This window comes from Sus scrofa, chromosome 18 (assembly GCF_054392235.1).
Source record: "Sus scrofa isolate SSC_HxYL_T2T_F1_AM1 chromosome 18, Sscrofa_HxYL_maternal_Yorkshire_Landrace_v2.0, whole genome shotgun sequence".
NCBI lineage: Eukaryota > Metazoa > Chordata > Mammalia > Artiodactyla > Suidae > Sus > Sus scrofa.
The window spans coordinates 36838569-36858533 of record NC_139400.1 but is presented as its reverse complement, the minus strand read 5'-3'; the positions used below and the strand labels follow the sequence as shown (position 1 = coordinate 36858533).

Here is a 19965-nt window from a genome sequence, read left to right as displayed (position 1 = left end):
GTACCTTTGACACATCTCCCCTTTCTGCAGTGCTCCAGCCACTGGCAACTAACATTCTATATGCTGATTCTATGAGTTAGATTTTTTTGTTAGATTCCACATATAGGTGAAATCATACAGTATTTGTTTTTCTGTGTCTGGTTTTTTTCCTTTACCATAATGTGCTCCAGTTTTAACCTTGTTTTCATAAATAGGAGGATTTCCTCCCTTTTTTATTGTTGAGTAATATTTCATTTTATATATGTAAAAATATACATCACTGTCTATATCTATGTCAATACCTATCTACCCATCCAGATGTACAGATCATCCATTTTCTTTATTCATTCATTTGCTGATGGACACTTAGATTGTTTCTATGTCTTGGCTATTGTGAATAATCCTGCAATGAACATGGGAGTGCAAATATTGCTTTCATTTCATTTGAATATATACCCAGAAGAGGGGTTGCTGGGTTGTATAGAAGTTTTTTCTTTATTTTTTTCAGGAAATTGCATACGATTTTCCATAATGTCTATACCAATTTCACTTCTACTAACAGGGTGAAAAGTGTTCCCTCTTCTCCTTACACTTACCAACGCGTCTCTTTTCTTTTTGATAATAGCCATTCTAACAGGTGTTATTTTTCTTATTGATGTGGTGAATATTATTGCTTTTGTTTCTTTGGGAATCTTGTTATATTACCATAATTTGTAAATTTGCTTTAAAATATCCTTTATTAATAACTAAACATGACTTCTACCCAGAAACTTAAGAATATAATGAAAAGTTCATGGGCGGTGCCTATGTTTCCTGGTATTTATAGTCATGTCAACAGGCACAGAAGTTTTCATTTTATCTTAAGCCAAATACCATAAGGAATCCTACCTGGTGGTGTGCTTGGTTACTTACTGTTTGTAAACAAGAGATATGCCAAAAAGCTATCTTTCACTGTTTCAATCTAGATAAAAATATTTGATGCCTTTGTGAAACTATAAGATCAGCCATTATTTAGAATTTTAAGTTTCATATCATTGCTCAATTATAGTCTAGCATTAACTCAACACTGCAATTTTGTTGATTTCTTTTTTTTTTTTTTCTTTTTTGTCTTTTGCCATTTTAGGGCCACAAACCATGGCATATGGAGGTTCCCAGGCTAGGGGTCTAATCAGAGCTGTTGCTGCCGGCCTATGCTAGAGCCACAGTAACGCCAGATCTGAGCCATGCCTGTGACCTACACCACAGCTCAGGGCAACGCTGGATCCTTAACCCACTGAGCGAGGCCAGGGATCAAACCCGCAGCCTCATGGTTTCTAGTTGGATTCGTTTCCGCTGTGCCTCGACCGAAATTCCTTGTTGATTTCTTAAATGGTGGTTTCCTGGATTTCTTTTTAGGGAGTTTTTACTATACACACACACACACACACACACACACATAGTATTTCTTGAATATGCCAATTCTGATGTTTATAAAGATCTAATAAGAGTCTTGATTTGGTGACAATGCATCACTACATGTCCAGATATTGAGGAAGCAGATTCTGTTGTAAGTGTTGTTCATTCATAAAACATAGACATCAGGCTCTTTCTAAAAGATCAGTAGATGGCAGTGAGCACATCCTCTAAAATCAGTTTCATTGTTCATGATTACCAACTGGTTCAGGAATGTTATCTGCTGTGCTACTTAGCAATTCAAGGTTGTGGTATAGGGAGTCTATAACAAGGGGCAGAACGCTGAAGATCATGTGTTTTCAAAAACTGTAACTTTTAAGAGATCATAGTGCATGCCTGCCAAAAAATAAGAGGCATATTGAATGTTTCAGAAAGTCAAATAGTCCCTTCCTATTTCTTGCTGCTTCTTATACAAATTTTAATTCAGAAATGCTTTTTACAAATGAAGTTAGTGAATTCTATTTTGACTTTTAATGAATTCTCCCATTTTGGAAGACAGCTTAGCAGTTTCTTACAAAGCAAAATGTAAACATGTCAAACTACCTATCTAGCAAAGACACTTCTAGATTTTATTCAATTTGTTAGAAGTTTGTGGTTTACACAAAATCCTGCATGTGTGCCTTTATCCACAATTGCCAGGAGCTAGATGGGATCAAGATGTCCTTCACTAGGTGAATAGATATACTGGAGTATATCTATAGGATGGAATACTCTTCAGAGATAAAATCTAATTAACTATCAAGTCAATAAAAACACGGATGAATCCAAAATGCATATTGCTAAGTTAAAGAAATCAATACGAAAAACTGTATGCTTTATAGTTCTATTTATATAACACTCTGGGAAAGTAAAACTATAAAAACAGCAAATAGCTCAGTGGTTATAGGGTCTTGGGGGAAGGAGGGAAAAGTAAAACCTAGGGAATTTATTAGGTGGAACAACTCTTTATGATACTGGGTACATGGCACTATACATTTGCCAAAACTCATAGAATCTTAGATCACAGAGAGTGAACCTTAATTACATGCAAACAATTTAAAAATTAATTAAGAGACTGAGGGATCCTAGGAGAAATGCACACTATGAGGAAAGAATCTATATTACAATGCATGACATAACCTCATCAAAGTTGATGAAAAAAGAAAGCCAATATAAGTACCTCTGGAAAGGAGTGGGGACTGTAGGTCTAGGAAATGTGCATAATCACTGTCAGTGTGCTCTGTCATGTTTCCCACGAGGGTATGGATTAACTATTCTGAAACCACCATACATGTATACAGGTATTGAACAAACAAATAAGTGGAGGACAGAGGGTAAGAGCTAGGTTTCTTACTGCTGGAATGAGGGTTACAGATAAACAGGTGAGGGAGAGTCTAGAATAAGCCACATGGCACTGGATGAAAATGAGAGTTTTAAACAGTGTGAAGTCATGTTTACCTTAATATAGACGTAGATGGACACACACACACACACACACACACACACACACTGGTTAGTATACACTTATATATGTCCTAGCTCTAACTGTTGGGAGAGACGAGAGGCAATGATACCCCTATAGCAACAAGTACACCTAGCACCCGGATCTTTAGTCTCTGATCTCGTGCTCTAATAAAAGGAATCAGGGCATCTTAGCAAAATGGCTGATTTTCAGGTTGAAGGCAGGTAATATACAAGATAAGTTTGGCACATGTTGCAGTGTCAGAAAGTATCACAAACAAAACAAAATCACAGTGATGGGGATGTGTCGAAGGGACATTTGAACCAATGGAAAGAGTCTCAATGGCAAATCTGGAACAATCTGAATCTGGAGTTTCTTGGGTCAGAAAGTAAGGAAGTGCTTAAAAAACAAAAGAATGGGAGCATGTCAAAGGGACACAAGAATTAACTGAATAGCTCCCAATGCCAAAGCTAGAAAAATTGAGCAATAATAAATAATGTATTATTGGATTTATAACCCAAAGTATAAAATGAATATCCATGGATCTATACAGATATAAGTAAATTATTGAATAAATGAAGAACGAATGAATGAAATCTCTCCTTATCCTGTATTTAAATACAAAATATAAATGTTCTGGTGAAAAATAGTTCCAAAAAAAAAATACAAGACACATTCTTTATGGAAATTCAGAGGCAATTTTTTTGTTTTGAACCACATAAAACTGTCCTTTTTTGCATGTAAAATGGCAATTTCATTTGGTTCAAACACAGATGATTAAGTATTATCTATAGCTTTATCTTTGTGTCATATTATAATTATTTGGGATATCATAATTATATTAGAGTTCTGAAGAAGAATGCTATTTTTGTTGTTTGCTACATCTGTTTCTGTTATTTTGAAATAATATGATTTTTGTGGCTACTTAGACTTCCAGGTAGTCCTGCTATTTTATTTTGTGTCATGATGTTATTATTCTTATTACTGTCAATAATTAAATTGTATATATTTTTTGGATTTAAATTCTGTAGAATTAATTAATCTTTCTTGAAATCACAAAAATACAAAATTGAAGTGAAGGAAGAGAATTTGTAAGAAAGATGTAAACTCTAGTTGTATTTTAATAATACTGACAACTTTTCATTTCACAGCAATGCACTGCTTGACTGTACTGAATCTATGAAACACAAATTCTATTATCTGCCTCTCTGGGTACCCTATGGGTCGATAGGATAAATCAACAATGCACTGTATTTTAAGTTAATCTTCAAAAAAGAAATTGACAGGGGTGTGGTGAGTAGGGTTTTACAGTTAAAAGAACCACTTTTAACTGAATGTGGAATTTGGATGTGGAATATATTCACTCTCATGTCTAGGGATATCTGTGGGCAAATTTTATCAAAATGTACTGCTTAATAAGAAGGGGACAAAAAAGGATCCACCAAATGCAAAGACATTCATCCCATGCTCATACAAGAAGGTCTAGCATCTTGCTACCTGGCAAAGTTCTCTGTACCAGCCATGCTTTTATAAGCCATATTGCTTTCATAATTTAGTTTTGTTTATGATCGGTTTTCATGAACATAAGCTGTAATTGATGGGATGAAAACTTCTTTTTCTTTGATTTAATATCATGTATATTATAACCAGTTTGGGATGAAACTCTCAAGGTCATTCTGTAGGGACAAGATTAAGCAGCTATTTAACAACATCCATTCATGGATTTATGGAATTTCTCAAATCAGGCACACATCAACTATCTGGAGTGCTGAGGCGAACTTCATGATCTGTCTGTGTTTCTCTCATGGAGAAGCACAAAGTCATAAAGAAATGGTTTGTGGTGGATGACAAGAAAGAGTGTTGGGGTGTGTAAACCCAGAATACAGTGACAAATATCTGGCAAATAGCTCCATAGTGGCTGGAAATTTATGATAGCATTAGTCATACATCATTAACTTTATCCTTACTCACACTGGGAAGTAAAGGAAGGGAGAATCATTGAATCCTGGGGTTCACAGTAAACCCAAATTTGATCACCAGCTTATGACTTCAGTATACCAGTTATGAACATTTCTCACACATCACTATTCTTACTGCTCTTGAGTTCTATGTCACTTATTTAGTGGCTAATTTTGGTTTTGGTAGGCCATAGAACCTGATGTTTATACGCAAAGGCTTATTTAGTCTGTTTCTCAGATTCACATATCAGTTTTGTCAATTAGTGCCTGTATGGATATAGCCTTGAGCAGGTTGCTTAACCTCTCTGGGCTCTGTTTACATATAATATAAATCAAACAGTATGAACCTCACTGAGTTACTATATATTTCATTATGTTGTAAAGCACCTAACACTTTCCATGGCACATGGCAAATGCTTGATGAATTTTAAGTATTATTATATAGTAACATGTTTGTGTTTTCACTATCTCTGTATGTGTATCTTTTCTCCCTAATTAGATTTGAGACTTCTAGAGGAACAATAGCACTATAGTAGTTTGAGCTCACAGATGTTCAATAAACTCTTATCTGTCCATTGATTTGAACCTTGCATTGTTAAGAAACATAGAAACTATTTATTTAATTTGCACTCTGCATAAGAAATGAGACTCAGTGTTTTCACAGAAAGTATCACATTGTACCTTCACCATTTGCCCCTCTAAGGAGCTCAAAGTTCTGGGCTTTTTTCAAATGGCTCTTAGATTCTGGAGATCTTCCCATTCTCCTTGTACTGCCATCAGTTGGCTACGGCCCCTACTTCCCATTCCATTATTACCAATCTTGTTTCCTGAGAAGTTTCTTCCCTGATGAAATGGGACAGGACTTCCTGTGGACTTGGCTTTTGAGTTATGACCCTTGGCTTCCTCCCATGCTTCACGTCTTTACCTGAACTGTTCCACATTCCTGCTACTTCGACAAACTGTCCCACTCCCCTCCTCAACATTGGCCTGGCTCAGTCCTCCTTGCCTTTCTTACCTCCTAACATTTGGAGGGGTCATCTCAGTACTCAAAATGGGTATGTACTGGAATGTAAAAGAGACTATCAGTTTCCATTATATACTTATTTTTTAAAGAAAATTTAAGAAATAAATCTCAGTGTTTTCAAACGTATGAAGGGACATTGTTAAGCCCACTGGGTGCATGTTACAGAAGATCATGTGTCTCAAACACTACGTAAAGTAAACTGGGATGAAAAAGCCAGTGCTCTCCAGCTGGAGATGGGGTGAAGCCCACACTTGTTCACTTGGTTTCAATACTGTCCATCTATCACAGTTTCCGGAAGCTCTATTAGGCAGATCTACAGATGTACAAAGTAAACAAGTGACTTCAAAAATTTCACATAAATAGACATTAAACTAAGGATAATACTAATAGTGCAAAAGCACACAAACAAAATGTAAAGGGCAGATTTCACACTTTTCTTCCCAGAGATGCTTTTCACTATCCACATTATAGCCTAGATACATTAACATAATTAATTTTATAGTAGCTCAAAATAAAATAAGATGCTTTGAAATAGAGATTTATATCTATTATTTTATATGATTCTTACCATATTTATATTTTGTATATTGTATATATTTATAGAGCAGTCATTAAAATTAAGTATAGAAATAATCTGAGTTTAGCATTATATCTTTAAATGACTGCATCACAATGGTAAATAAGTAATTTTTAAAATTCTGAATATCTAGTTATATTATCATACTATTATGAGTATCCTTAAAAAAAAGTTTATAATGTATAGCATATAATCATTTTCAATACATTTTGTGAAAGCTAAATATTTTAGTTATAATATTAGCCATTTAAAATATTGTTTATGGAGTTCCTGTCGTGGCACAGTGGTTAAGGAATCTGACAAGGAACCATGAGGTTGCGGTTTTGATCCCTGGCCTCGCTCAGTGGGTTAAGGATCCGGCATTGCTGTGAGCTATGGTGTAGGTTGCAGATGCGGCTCAGATCCCGGGTTGCTGTGGCTCTGGCGTCGGCCGGCAGCTACAGCTCCGATTCGACCCCTAGCCTGGGAACCTCCATATTCCATGGGAAGCGGCCCTAGAAAAGGCAAAAAGACAAAAAAATAATAATAATAATAATAAAATAAAATATCGTTTATTAGTTTTTGTTTGTTTGTTTGTTTGTTTTTTGGTCTTTTGCCATTTGTTGGGCCGCTCCTGCGGCATATGGAGGTTCCCAGGCTAGGGGTCTAATCGGAGCTGTTGACACCAGCCTACGCCAGAGCCACAGCAACGCGGGATCCGAGCCGCGTCTGCAACCTACACCACAGCTCACGGCAACGCCGGATCGTTAACGCACTGAGCAAGGGCAGGGATCGAACCCGCAACCTCATGGTTCCTAGACGGATTCGTTAACCACTGCGCCACGATGGGAACTCCCGTTTATTATTTTATCTTTATTTTAAAGATAAAATTTTATCTTTATTTTAAAATATTGTTTATTATTTCATCTATCACATCTTTTTCATTTCTGCTTTATTAATATTTTTATAATGTATAAAAGACATTATACTAAGACATGTATATAATTTATGAAGAATACTCAGAAACTAACTGTATATGCTAAAAATTATGCTAATGGTGGTACATGGTCAAAAATGTTTGTGGCAAGTATTATGATTTACCCATTTTCTTAAAGCAAATGCTGACAAGGTTCAATGCTCCAGAGGACCTCTGAAGAACTACTTTATGTATAGCCAATAGAGCAGTAAAGACAATAGAGCTTTTCAAAATTTAATAAGCATTCATCTGCTACTTGAGAATCTTGATAAAATGAGAAGCCAGTAGGTCTGGGTGGAAACTGGGATTCTGCATTTATAATAAGATAGCAAGTGATGTTGATTCTGCTGGTCCCCAGAGCACACTTTGAGTGGAAGGGTTGTCAAGCACATGGAGAAACCTTGCAGTGAATATTCCCCTTTCTGCCATCTCATTGCTCAGGCAGTCTGTGGCAGCCATGATTCCAGGATTTGCTCATAGTCAAACATCTTTCAGTTGAGGGAATATGTTTCTTGACTGACTTAAGAGTGTGAGGAAGAAAAACTAGTCATGTTAACAAAACTGCTGCTTCTAAACAGTCAGTGGGTTTTCATTTAGTTACACTGGAACAATCTCAGCTGAAGAATTTAGTATCCTATATGGAAGTGGGGGGAAATAATATAAAAGAACAGTAAAAAAGATGAGCCACAGCTAGAGGTTTTTGGACTGTTATTTGAAAAGAGTACAATGGTGGGAGAGCATATAGCAATATTATTAAAGATATTTTAGCAACAGAAAGATTTGTTTTAAAAGGACCACACTAGCTGTGCATTTGATATATTCAAATGTACAAAGATCTTCGAATCTGGAGGCAGCACAGCTAGTTAGTTTGTTACTCCATACCTGGGTGCTATATGGCAAGTTACTTAAAAGTTTAATTTCCCCACATGCAATAAAAATAGCACCTACCTCACAAGATTGTTGTGAGAGTTAATGAGCAGGTAGACACAAAGCACACAGAAGAGGGTCAGGCACATAATCACTATCCAATAAATGTTAGCAATTATTCTGTGTATTTAGGAAAATCTATTTGCAAAGCTATCTGGTTATTATTTTTCAAAGACACAGAAGTAACACAGCTTCAGATCACCAAAAACATTAGGAAGTATGGAAAGGAAAAAAAACAAAAAGCAAAAAACAAAAAAACTACCAACCTAGAATTCCAGTGAAGTAATTCTTCAAAAGTGGAGAAAAAAATAACTTTTCAGAAAAAACAAAAAAATAAGGGAATTTGGAGTCAATTAACCTTCCTTGCAAGAAATAAAAGTTCTTCAGAGAGAAGAAAACTTATACAGATCACAAACAGAGCTACATAAAGAAAGGAAAGGTGTTGGAGAATAAATAAAGGAGGATTAAACTATAACTTTTATCTTTATGTTTGATTGACTGAACAGAAAACAGTTTTTGCAAAGTAATGATAGCAACAGTGATTATAATGGTGATTATAGCTTACACATAAATGTGAAATGTGATTGAAATAAAGAAGCGTTAATCTGGGGGTTGTTAGGACTGCCCCTGGAGACACAGACTCAAGAAGTACATGAATCATGTTCCGCTGAACTACAAAATGGAGAAAGATTATAAAGGTAGAAACTGCAAGGACACAGTTAGTTACTTGAATTGTTTATTGAGAATTGTAATTGGAGCTGGCAAGAGGTAGGGCTGCTTGTTAAGCAAGAATTGGTTAGGATCCACAATGCTTGCATAGTTATGAGGAGGAAGAATCTTGAGACCACAAGCTTGCAGCTAGCAGATGTTGCTTTAAAAATGGCTGGTGTCCTTGGGTTAGGTGTAAGTGACAAGAAAGATCAAGTTCTCAGTAGTGCAGAGATATGTCTGAGACCAGATACTCAGTGGCCACCCAGCTCCATTTTGTATTCCTGAACTCTGATTACCTCAATATCATTTCAATATGTCATCAATTGTTATCTCAGACTCAAGGGTAGACTTGGGAATACTCTGTTTTGAAGTACTTGCACTATCTATGAAGTGGTATAGCGTTACATGAAAGTGGACTTAGATTAGTTGTAAGTGTATCTAGACAACTACAATTTTTTTTTTAAAAGAAGAAATACGGTCTTCCCGTCATGGCTCAGCTGAAACGAAGTGAGCTATGGTGTAGGTCGCAAATGCAGCTCAGACTTGGCCTTGCTGTGGCTGTGGCACAGGCCGGCGGCTACAGCTCCGATTCAATCCCCTAGCCTGGGAACCTCCATATGCCACAGGTGTGGTCCTAAAAAGACAAAATAGAGAGAGAGATAGACAGATAGATAGATAGATAGATAGATAGATAGAATTGATATGCTAAAAGAGGAGAGGAAAATGGAATTACATAAATGCTCAATTAAAACCAGAAAAGGCAGAAAGAGAAGAAGACAAAAAAACTGACATAGAATAAGGGCAACAAACAGATAATAGTTACAAATATGGTACCTATTAAACCAAATATATCAAAAATCACTTTAAATGTTAATGATTTAACTCTACCAATTGAAAGTTGGAGACTGTCAAAGTCAATTAAAAATAAAACTCAAAATAAGACCTAATTCTATGTTGCATACAAGAAATCCACTATAAATATAGAGACACAGGGTAGAAGTTAAGGGATTGAAAAAGATATATTATGCGAGCACTAATCTATACTGCTGTTAGGTGTATAAATTGGTGCAAGTATTCTGGAAAATGGTTTCAAAGATCTATTAAATCTGAACATATGTATAACCTATGATCTAGCAATTTTTCTTCTAGGTGTATTATGACAGAAATTCATTCATATATTCCCCATAAGAAATGCATCTGGATGTTAGTATCAGCACTATTTGATATGACCCCAAATTAGAAACAACTTAAATGTCTACCAATGATAGAATGGATAAATAGGATTGGTATATTTATTCAGTGGAATACTATATAGCAGTGAAATTAAATGAATTATTATACAACACTATGTATGCATAAATTTTACCTATAGGCTGAGCAAAAGAAGCCAGAAACAAAAGAGAACAAGGTGTATGATCTATTTATATACAGTACAAAACACAGAAAGCTAATCTACAGTATTAAAAATCAGGAAAGCTAATACTTTATTTGAAAAGAAGATCAGGGAGTGACTGAATAAAGGCATTTTGGATCCCTGAAACACTCTACTTCCTGAATTGGTATTGGTTATATGGATGTATTTGCCTGGTGAGAATTCACTGAGGCATATATTTGTGATCTGTGCACTTTTAGGATGTATGTTACATTTCAATAACCAATTTTAAAACTCCTAAATATTTATGGAAAATAGTGTGTGATTAAACACTCCAGAAGAAAACAGAACAGAGTGCTGCTAAAATACAATACAAACTCTGCAGTTATGAAAAATTTCAGAGACAGGAAACAAAAGAATCATCTAAAGATATTATCATGTTAGCCTAGAGATCAATATATTAAACCCCAATCATGAAAGAAAATGTTCAAATTTTACAAAGGGAGGGTATAAATTTTGATAAATATTTTATATTTCGCTGTATCCCTAAGAATAGCCTCAGGAAGCCTGAAGAACAAACTAGGGATTTTGAAAAATGTTAAAAGCAACATAATGTGTTTGCTGATTTAGAAGTGATAAAATGAAAAAAGGAACGATGGGGCAAGTGGTTGGGGAACATATATTAAAAGATTAAAAATTAAAAATAGCAAGTAGAACTGTGCAACTTCTACTTTTCTTTTGTTCTCTCTTAAATAGATCAGTCTTCATATTTGAAAGATCAGACAGTCCATGAAAGACAAGAATGAAAGTATGAGGGCCACTCACAATTTTTAAGTAGGCTCAAAGTCCCAGATAAAGGCAAATTATTTTTGTGGTGCTGAAACCCTTGCTGAAGTCGTAACTATGTTTGTAATCATTCAGGAATCAAACCAAGTGGGAGAGGAATCAGAATTTTGGAGAGGAGTAACATTTATAATTTTTAAAATGGTCATTTCAAGTAATTATGGAATGGTAATTTTTTTTTCTTTTTACAGCTGCACCTGGGCCAGGGGTTGAATAGGAGCTACAGCTGGGGCCTATGCCACAGCCACAAAACACTGAATCTGAGCCACATCTGTGACCTACACCGCAACCCATGGCAATGCTGGATCCTAAATGCACTGAGCGAAGCCAGGGGTCAACCTACATCTTCACAGACACAACACTGGGTCCTTAATTGACTGAGGCACAATAGGAACTCCCTGGGATGGTAATTTTAATCATCATACTTTAAATTTTTTCAGGGCAAATTTTTAAACTAAATGGTCTTTTTTTTTTTTTCTTTTTCTTTTTTTCTTTTAGGGCCACATCGGCAGCATATGGAACCCTAGTATTCTCACACCAGGGTTCGAACTGGAGCTGCAGCTGCAGGCCTGTGCCACAGCCAAGCAATGTGGGATGCCAGCTGCATCCATGGCCTGAACTGCGGCTTGCGGCAACACCAGATCTTTAACCCATTGAGTGAGGCCATGGATTGAACCTGCATCCTCATGGATACTGGTTGAGTTCCTAACCCGCTGAGCCACAATGGGAACTCATAAATGGTCTTGTTAATACTGAGTTTGGGGAGAGAAGTGATGGAGGTGGTGAGACGTTAACATTTTATTTAATTCCTACAAGAATCTATTATACATATTTTAGTAATTTTCTCTTAATATATTAAAAAATTATACCTCTTCCAAGATCGTACAGCTCATAAAATCTAATTTATGTTCTTTACACAATACTCAATTCCTTAGATTCATGTACTTTTAACCAGTACTCGGGAAAATATTATAAATGTAGTATATTGTAATTTTATGACTGAATTGACAAAGTGTGTTATGAAATCCATCAAGAAAATCCAGATAAGAAGATTCATAGCATAGCTACAATATTATCTAAAAAAGGTTAATTAGGAGTTCCCTGGTAGCCTAGCAATTAAAGACTCAGCTTTTTCATTGCTGTGGCTTGGGTTACTGCTGTGGCTTGGGTTCAGTCCTTGGCCTGAGAACTTCTACATGCCATGTACATGGCGGAAAAAAATGTTAATTAATTAAATGTTAGAAAGGTGGCTGATGACAACAGATGGAGACTGCTGACGAGTTGCACAGTAAAAAAAAAATTCATTGACTCTGACTTAATAGTTACTTACTGAGTGCCTGCTGCAATAGGGGAGAAGATAACACAGCAGTCCTACTGCAAAGCTCTCTACTTAGTGTGGGATACAGATGTCAATCGAGTGTTAAAAATGAGGGCTTCAGTGTGTAAGAAGAGCAATATGGGTGTTCACTGGGGCCCTCCAAGGACATCTTTAAAGTCAAAGCTGAAGAATAAGTAAAATGTAGCAAGCTAAGTGAAGGGAGATAAACAGATTTGTGTCAGGTGGGGTTAGGATGAAAGGGTCCTCGGGGCAGAGGAAACAGTAAATATGAAGATCCTGGGGTGGAGGAGACTATCATGTGTTTTCGTATGTGAAGATTCAAGATGTCTTGAATCCCGAGAGCTATAATGATGAGCTGAAGCCAAAAAGATGAAATGCCAGAGGACTGTATGTAATATTTTACATTTCTATTTTCTAAAATATACATAATTTCAAAATGATGTGAGATTTGGATTGGCAGGAGGAGTTGTTATTTGACCACTAGTTCTGATGAAAGCAAGAAAATAAACAGATATGCTGCTCAAAACAAAACAAACAAAAAAAACCACACATTCAACTGCATTTGTAGTGCTTTAGTGTCCAGATATAGAAAACTTACTCTTCTACTGTGATTTTATGTTTATCATTCTAGAGATGGTGCATTAAAAGTAGTTGTTGGTGCTCCACTGAGAGAAATGATTGAAAAATATTATTCACCCAGTAGAGCTAGAGGGTCTATGTGAGGAACAAGATAAAGAAGCTGTGAAGGTTCAGTGTGCAAAAGAACATATCAAACAGAGACATTATTGCATCTTAAAATATCTGAAGAATTGTCAAGCAGGAGAAGCAGTTGATGTATTTTGTGGTTTTTGGCAGTAATAACTTTCCAAGTAAAGGAACTCTCTCCACAACATGAGCCAAAACAACAAAAGCAAGAACAAAACGCAGAAGAATGGGGAAGAAAATTAAAAACAGAGAAAACAAAAGTCAGCGAGTTCTGTTGCTGCTTGAATTTATCTCTGGGATTCAAGAAAAGACGTGTCTAAGCTTTAACTGCCCATGAAATATACTTCTCTATTGATAAAATTTACCAGACTCTGTTAAGGAGAGCCTGATGGGAAATCTCCAAAGAGTTAAAAGAAAAACAATTTAAAGGAGAAAATCATTACTATCAAGTAAACACATGTTTAAAATTTTAATTAGCTTATAATAAGGAAATAGGGGTGATGTTATAACTGCTTCAAAGGAGAATTCAAAGAATAGACAAATTTATTTTGAAATAATTGTACAAATGAAGATAGAACTGTTTTTTTCCTCAGCTAGGGGTGGGTTATTTCTGTATGCCAAAAAATTTCTTTGCATCTAGAGAAAACAATTATTTTGCATTTCTATCAGTGATCTCCAAATATAGACTACAAACTCCCACAGAATCAGATTACATAAAAAGGTGAGCTATAGGAATTCCCATTGTGGTACAGCGGAAATGAATCCGACTAGGTACCATGGGGTTTGATCCCTGGCCTCGCTCAGTGGGCTGAGGATCCAGTGCTGCTGTGAGCTGTGGGGTAGGTCACAGACTCGGCTCGGATCTGGTGTTGCTGTGGCTGTGGCGTGGGCCAGCAGCTGTAGCTCTGATTAGACCCCTAGCCTGGGAACCTCCATATGCTCCAGGTGCAGCCCTAAAAAAAAAAAAAAAAAAAAAAAAAAAAAAAAAAAAAAAAGGTGAGCTATAAAGAGCTTTCCAAAAAGCACAGAGTTTTCCCTGTACATTCCTGGGACATTTGGGAAATCACTATTGAGCATCTTTGGCTCAAGAACTTCTCCATAAATCTGGCTGAAACGTTCTTAAAAGTGAGAGTCTATCCAGCCAATTCTCCTATTTGTCATTGTTGTTGTTGTTTTTAACATTATGGCTGCACCTATGGCATATGGAAGTTGCCAGGCCAGGGACTGAATTCAAGCCGCTGCTGCAGCCACGCCAGATCCTTTTAACCCGTGTACCTGGCCGAAGATCAAACCCATACCTTGGCCAACCCAAGCCGCTGCGATCTCAACCCACAGCACCAGGACAGGAACCTCATTCTCCTTCCTTTCTTTCCTCCTTGGATGTCTCCTTTTTGGGGTCTTTGAGGCTCTCCTTGCTTCTCGGGCTCCCTACTTCTTATTTTTCACTGGTGTTTTGCCAATAAATATCTTGCACATATGATCCCATTTTGATATGTGCTTCTCAGAGGTCTCTAACTAACAAAATAACATTTCCAAAATATTTACTCTATGTATCACTTGTTAAGAGAATTTAAATTATTTTACAAAAGGGAATGTATGTTTTTACAGTCTGCCTTCTAAACAAAAGGCTTTTTTTCAGTAAAATTGTAATGTTCAAATAGCCAAAAGAAAAAAGGTCCTTGAAATTTAATTATTGGAATATGTTCAAATATCTTACCAGCTTCTGACCTTCAATTATGTAATTATTTATATGTGTCATATGAATATCAAGAATACTTTATGACTTTGCTCTATCATTAATTTTCTACTCACAAATATTAAATATTATTTTATATTATGTGATACATATTTTTCCATGGTATTGATTATTATGATGTTTTACCCCTATAATTGTTCTTTTCATTGCCTAGTGATTATTTCTTGTTTCACACCAAAACCAGAAATCTAGGCAAATTCTCATATAAATGACAAAAGTTAAAGTTATTTTTGCCTTATAAAACTGCTGGATTTACTGATTTATCTATTATTATTTTTAAAGGAAAATAGTATAGTATGATGTAAAAAACACAAATTGCAAAAAAGACAGACCTGAGTTCATATCCTTGAGGAAATCAATCATTTATTCTCAGAAGATATATGGCCCTCCCATACACATAAAAGATAATGGTATGAGGATTATGAATTATTGAATCAAAATAAAATAGTAAATACTTTAATTTCCCCTAGGAGCTTGCACTGAGAAAAATTATTATGAGGAGAAATTATGGAATGTTGGAAGAAGAGAAAATTAAGGGCATAGAGATATGGATTTGAAATTAACTTTTGCCACTGTGTTGGTTGAATGATATTCAGCAAGTCACCTTTTTCAAAGCTGTGTGTGTGAGGTATTGCGTTTAAATCTATATAAGCAGTACAGGAAGGGAGAGAGCAACATAAAAGTGAATGTACCACAAAGTGTTAATACTGTAGGTGTTTAAGTTGCTCTATTGATTAAAAGATTACAAAATAATCAATTATCTCTCTCATGCAATCCCCCTTCATAGTAAAGATGAAAAGGGACTATGTGAATCATTGCTTGAAGCATCCTCTAGTCAGATATGCATTCAATTCCTAGATTCTTTAGGTCAAACTTAATTGCTGAAACTTCCCTATTGTGAACTGTTTTGTCTTTTTAATTCTTCAAAAAATTACATACTTCCTGCCTTCTGACAAATTCACAGATGTCACATCAATAGAAATTGTATCATATATATAATTTACTTATATATATTATAAATACAATTGATTCATTAAAATTTTTCTAAATTTTTCATTCTTTTTGTTCTCCATGATTTTGATTCTGTTGGCTATTTTCTCCTGATTTGCCTTCTATTCTATAACCTTCCTTATGCTGTGCTCATTCTGCTGTTAAATCCATCTATTGACATCTTACTTTCAATACATACAATTTTAAATTCTCAAATTTCTTTCTGATTCTCATTTTAGAGATTTCAGTCATCTAGAAAAACTTTCCATCCTCCCATCTACTTGAATATAAATATCACAGGTATACTAAAGGTCATCTCTGAGATGTCCATAAAAAGATGATCCGTGTGTGATCTATTGTTTGGAAGACAGTTTCCAAGGACATGAGGATTCTCTTTTTGTCTGGTTAGAAATTTCAGGGATTCTAAACTGCCCACCCTCTGTGTTAAAGATTATATTATAATTCTGCCTATTTTCTTCTTACCTGCTTTCATGGCTCTTAATTCTTCTTGCATCTGCCAACAGTGAAAAGGATTTGGGGCCTCCTCATTCCTTGGAGGGGTTTATTGCACTTTTGGAATTCAGTTCACTTGGCTGGTTTCTGATCTCATATCTCTGATGGGCTCAAGAAAATTTACCATTTTGTACATTATCTTCATGTTAGCATATGAGATATTTCTCCTGTGGCTTTCTAAATTGAAAGCAGAACTCTTCTCTATGTATTTTAACATGAGAGAAAATAATGGTATATTAGTTTAATTTCTATACTTAATTTTATCCCAAATTATATTGTCTAGTATAAGGAGGTATTGAAATAAAATCCATAAATAATATAATAATTCATTATTACCAAAAAGTACAATGAATCAGTGCTGGTTGTTAAAACTTTAAACTCATACATATGAAAATGGAGAGAAGCTGATTGACAGATAGGTGCCCAGACACCAATTAACTTATGATTCTATGAATTACATGTTATTTCTTAGTTTTTTTCAAATGTCTATATAAAGTGTTAAATTGAAAATTTAAGTTTCTCATTCCTCTACTTACTCTATCATCTTCTGATAGAATACACACATATTCTGACTCTAGTCTTACCAAACTACTGCTTCTGATTTCCATTTGTGGGAAAAAAAAAACTGTGATATATAAGTGTATTTTGTATGGCATTCTTAAATTGAATAAATTTATTTTTGTTTTCTTCTTTCTATTCACTAATATACTTTGCCTGGAGACATAGTTTTTTCCTTTGTATGTTTGTATCTCAATGAGGTAAAAGTTTGTTCTCAAAGTTGGCTTGTGAACGTATTAACAGATGACTAAATGAAAACTGTATTAAATTTTCACATAAAACTTATGGATTTCTATGACTTCCTATTTGACAGACATTTAAATTGTTCAGCATTTATAACTGTGGATGCATAAATCCTAATAAATCTCTCTACATAGGAATATTTCATTCTGTTTTCCATCTTACATTTCTGCTTACTCCAGCATTCAAATATTTCCATCCAAGTATTCTCTCTTCTGGATTTCCAGTATACCTAGGTACTAAAATAAATCGGGAGGCCAAAGGTTAAGTGCCTTTACTAACCTTCAAGGTCCAATGACCATCTTTAAATGTTTTGCCAGAAGGTACGTAATATTGTCATAAAACTGAACTGTTACATGAATGAATAAAACAAGGAAAACACTATGAATTTGTTTCCCTGGCAGGTCTGGTAATGGGTTTGACAATTCTGTCATCCAGTCATCAATCTCCAAATATGTCCAAGGCATGAGAGTCACTTCAACATAACAAATAAAAGCTTCGTGCATTGAGTGTCAGATTATTCCGTGTCCTCTCTCTTCTGTCAACAACTAGTTTAAAACAAAACTGAAGAAGGCAAGTAGGGGTAATTTATAAAACTTGACACTATGTAGACATCCAGAACAGAATTTTAACTGGAGCACTCACTTGATGGTGGAATTAACCAATGAGGTGGTCCTGTCATTAATTATAATTTATGGCATTTTTATTAAAACAATGTAATGAGTGAACTCTGAAGGCTTGCAGCCTGCCAAATGTTATAGCAGATTAATTTGTTTTTGTTCTGAATAACAACAATAGAAAAATTAGGACTAATTTACCATATGAATTAAAATGACCTAAGTATTAATTCACTTCCTAGCTAAATTCAATGATAAAACTGGAATAATAATTGTATAAAATGAATTTAATCATATTTAACATGTCAGTTTATTAATTATAGTTTTTACATATTAAAACATTTCATAGAGAGAGCAAGAAAGAGAGAAAAAAGACTGAATATTTAGCAATTGCCTAAGTTTCTACATGTCTAGATTAGAGCCAAGTATGAAGTATTTCAGTAAATGATTACAATGTAAAGTCAATTTTTTTTCTTCTGATTTGCATGCCCTTTTTTTTTTACTGCAAATCTGAAGCAAAACTTTAAACTTTTCTGAGATGAAATCTTTGCAAATAAATCATCATCATCTCCGATTTTATCTGGAAATTTGGTTCCATTTCATCTGAGTAAATTGTGAGCAGATCTGGGGTCTTCTATACTTCAAAAAATGAAAAGAGCATACTGAAGAAGAAGCATTAGACCTACCCATATTGGTAGAATATAGGTGAGACTATAAACCAAGGTACTATCTGCTAAGCAGACATATCAAATATATATTATCACATGTAATATAGACATATTTCAGCTTTATCGAGTTATACACGATATACAAAAACTGCACCTATTTAATGTATACAATTTGATGGCTTGGAATATATATATATATACTCATGAAACCATCACTACAATCAATCTCCTTCAAAAAGCTTCCTTCTGTAGTTGTTTTTTGTGAGATGAATACTAAAAGATTCCACTCATGAGACAAATCTAAAATAGTCATACTCACAGAAGCAGAGAATAGAATGGCCCTTACCAAGTGACAAGAGGAAGAGGAAATAGGATTTAATTGCATATTGAAGTTTAGATCAAAGTAGTCTAGGAAGCATTCACCAAACCCTTTTAATCACAGAATTAAATCTACACAAATGTGTATACACACACACACACACACCTCACCTTATTCCATCATTACCAACTAATGCTTTACAGTGTATAATGCTTCACAATGAACCCCGAACTCAAGACTCCAAATTCCATATAATCCCCAACCCCTGTAATCTGTTGAAGCAATGTAATAAGTGTTTCATGAATATGTAGAAGACAAAAGTCAAAAGTAACATCCATAATAGTTTTTGTTTAATGGTTTTCTTTGCTGTACAAAAGCTTTTGAGTTTAATTAGGTCCCACTGGTTTATTTTTGTTTTTATTGTCATCATTCTAGGAGGTGGATCAAACAAGACACTGCTGCAATTTATGTCAAAGAGTATTCTGCCTACGTTTTCCTCTAGGAATTTTATAGCATCTGGTCTAACATTTAGGCCTTTAATCCATTTTGAGTTTATTTTTGTATATGATGTTAGAGAATATTTTAATTTCATTCTTTTACATGTAGCTGTCCAGTTTTCCCAGTACCACTTGTTCAAGAGACTTGTTCCACTGTATGTTCTTGCCTCCTTTGTCACAGATGAACTAACCATAGGTACTCGGGTTTATTTCTGGGCTTTCTATCCTGTTCCACTGATCTATATTTCTGCGTTTGTGCTAGTACCACAATGTTTTGATTACTGTAGCTTTGTAGTATAGTCTGAAGTCAGAAAGCCTGATTCCTCCAGTTCTGTTTTTCTTTTTCAATGTTGCTTTGGCTATTCAGGGTCTTTTGTGTTTCCATACAAATTTTAAGATATTTTGTTCTAGTTCTGTGAAGAATGTCATTGGTAGTTTGATAAGGATTGCACTGAATCTGTAGATTGCTTTGCATAGTATAGTCATCTTGACAATATTGATTAGTCCAGTCCAAGAGCATGGTA

At 35.1% G+C, this 19965-nt stretch overlaps 1 protein-coding gene across 2 annotated transcripts in view; it reads right to left on the bottom strand.

The window, feature by feature from the left end:
• The window catches only part of LOC146394980 (uncharacterized), a 480198-nt gene that overhangs the window by 371041 nt on the left and 89192 nt on the right, over positions 1-19965 (bottom strand). The window contains exon 4 of one of the 2 annotated variants that reach the window (XR_014834441.1): positions 16513-16743. The exons of the other annotated variant lie outside the window; for it this stretch is intronic. The gene's annotated coding sequence lies outside the window, so the exon portion shown is untranslated. The remainder of the gene's footprint in view (positions 1-16512; positions 16744-19965) is intronic. 2 annotated transcript variants of the gene reach the window in all.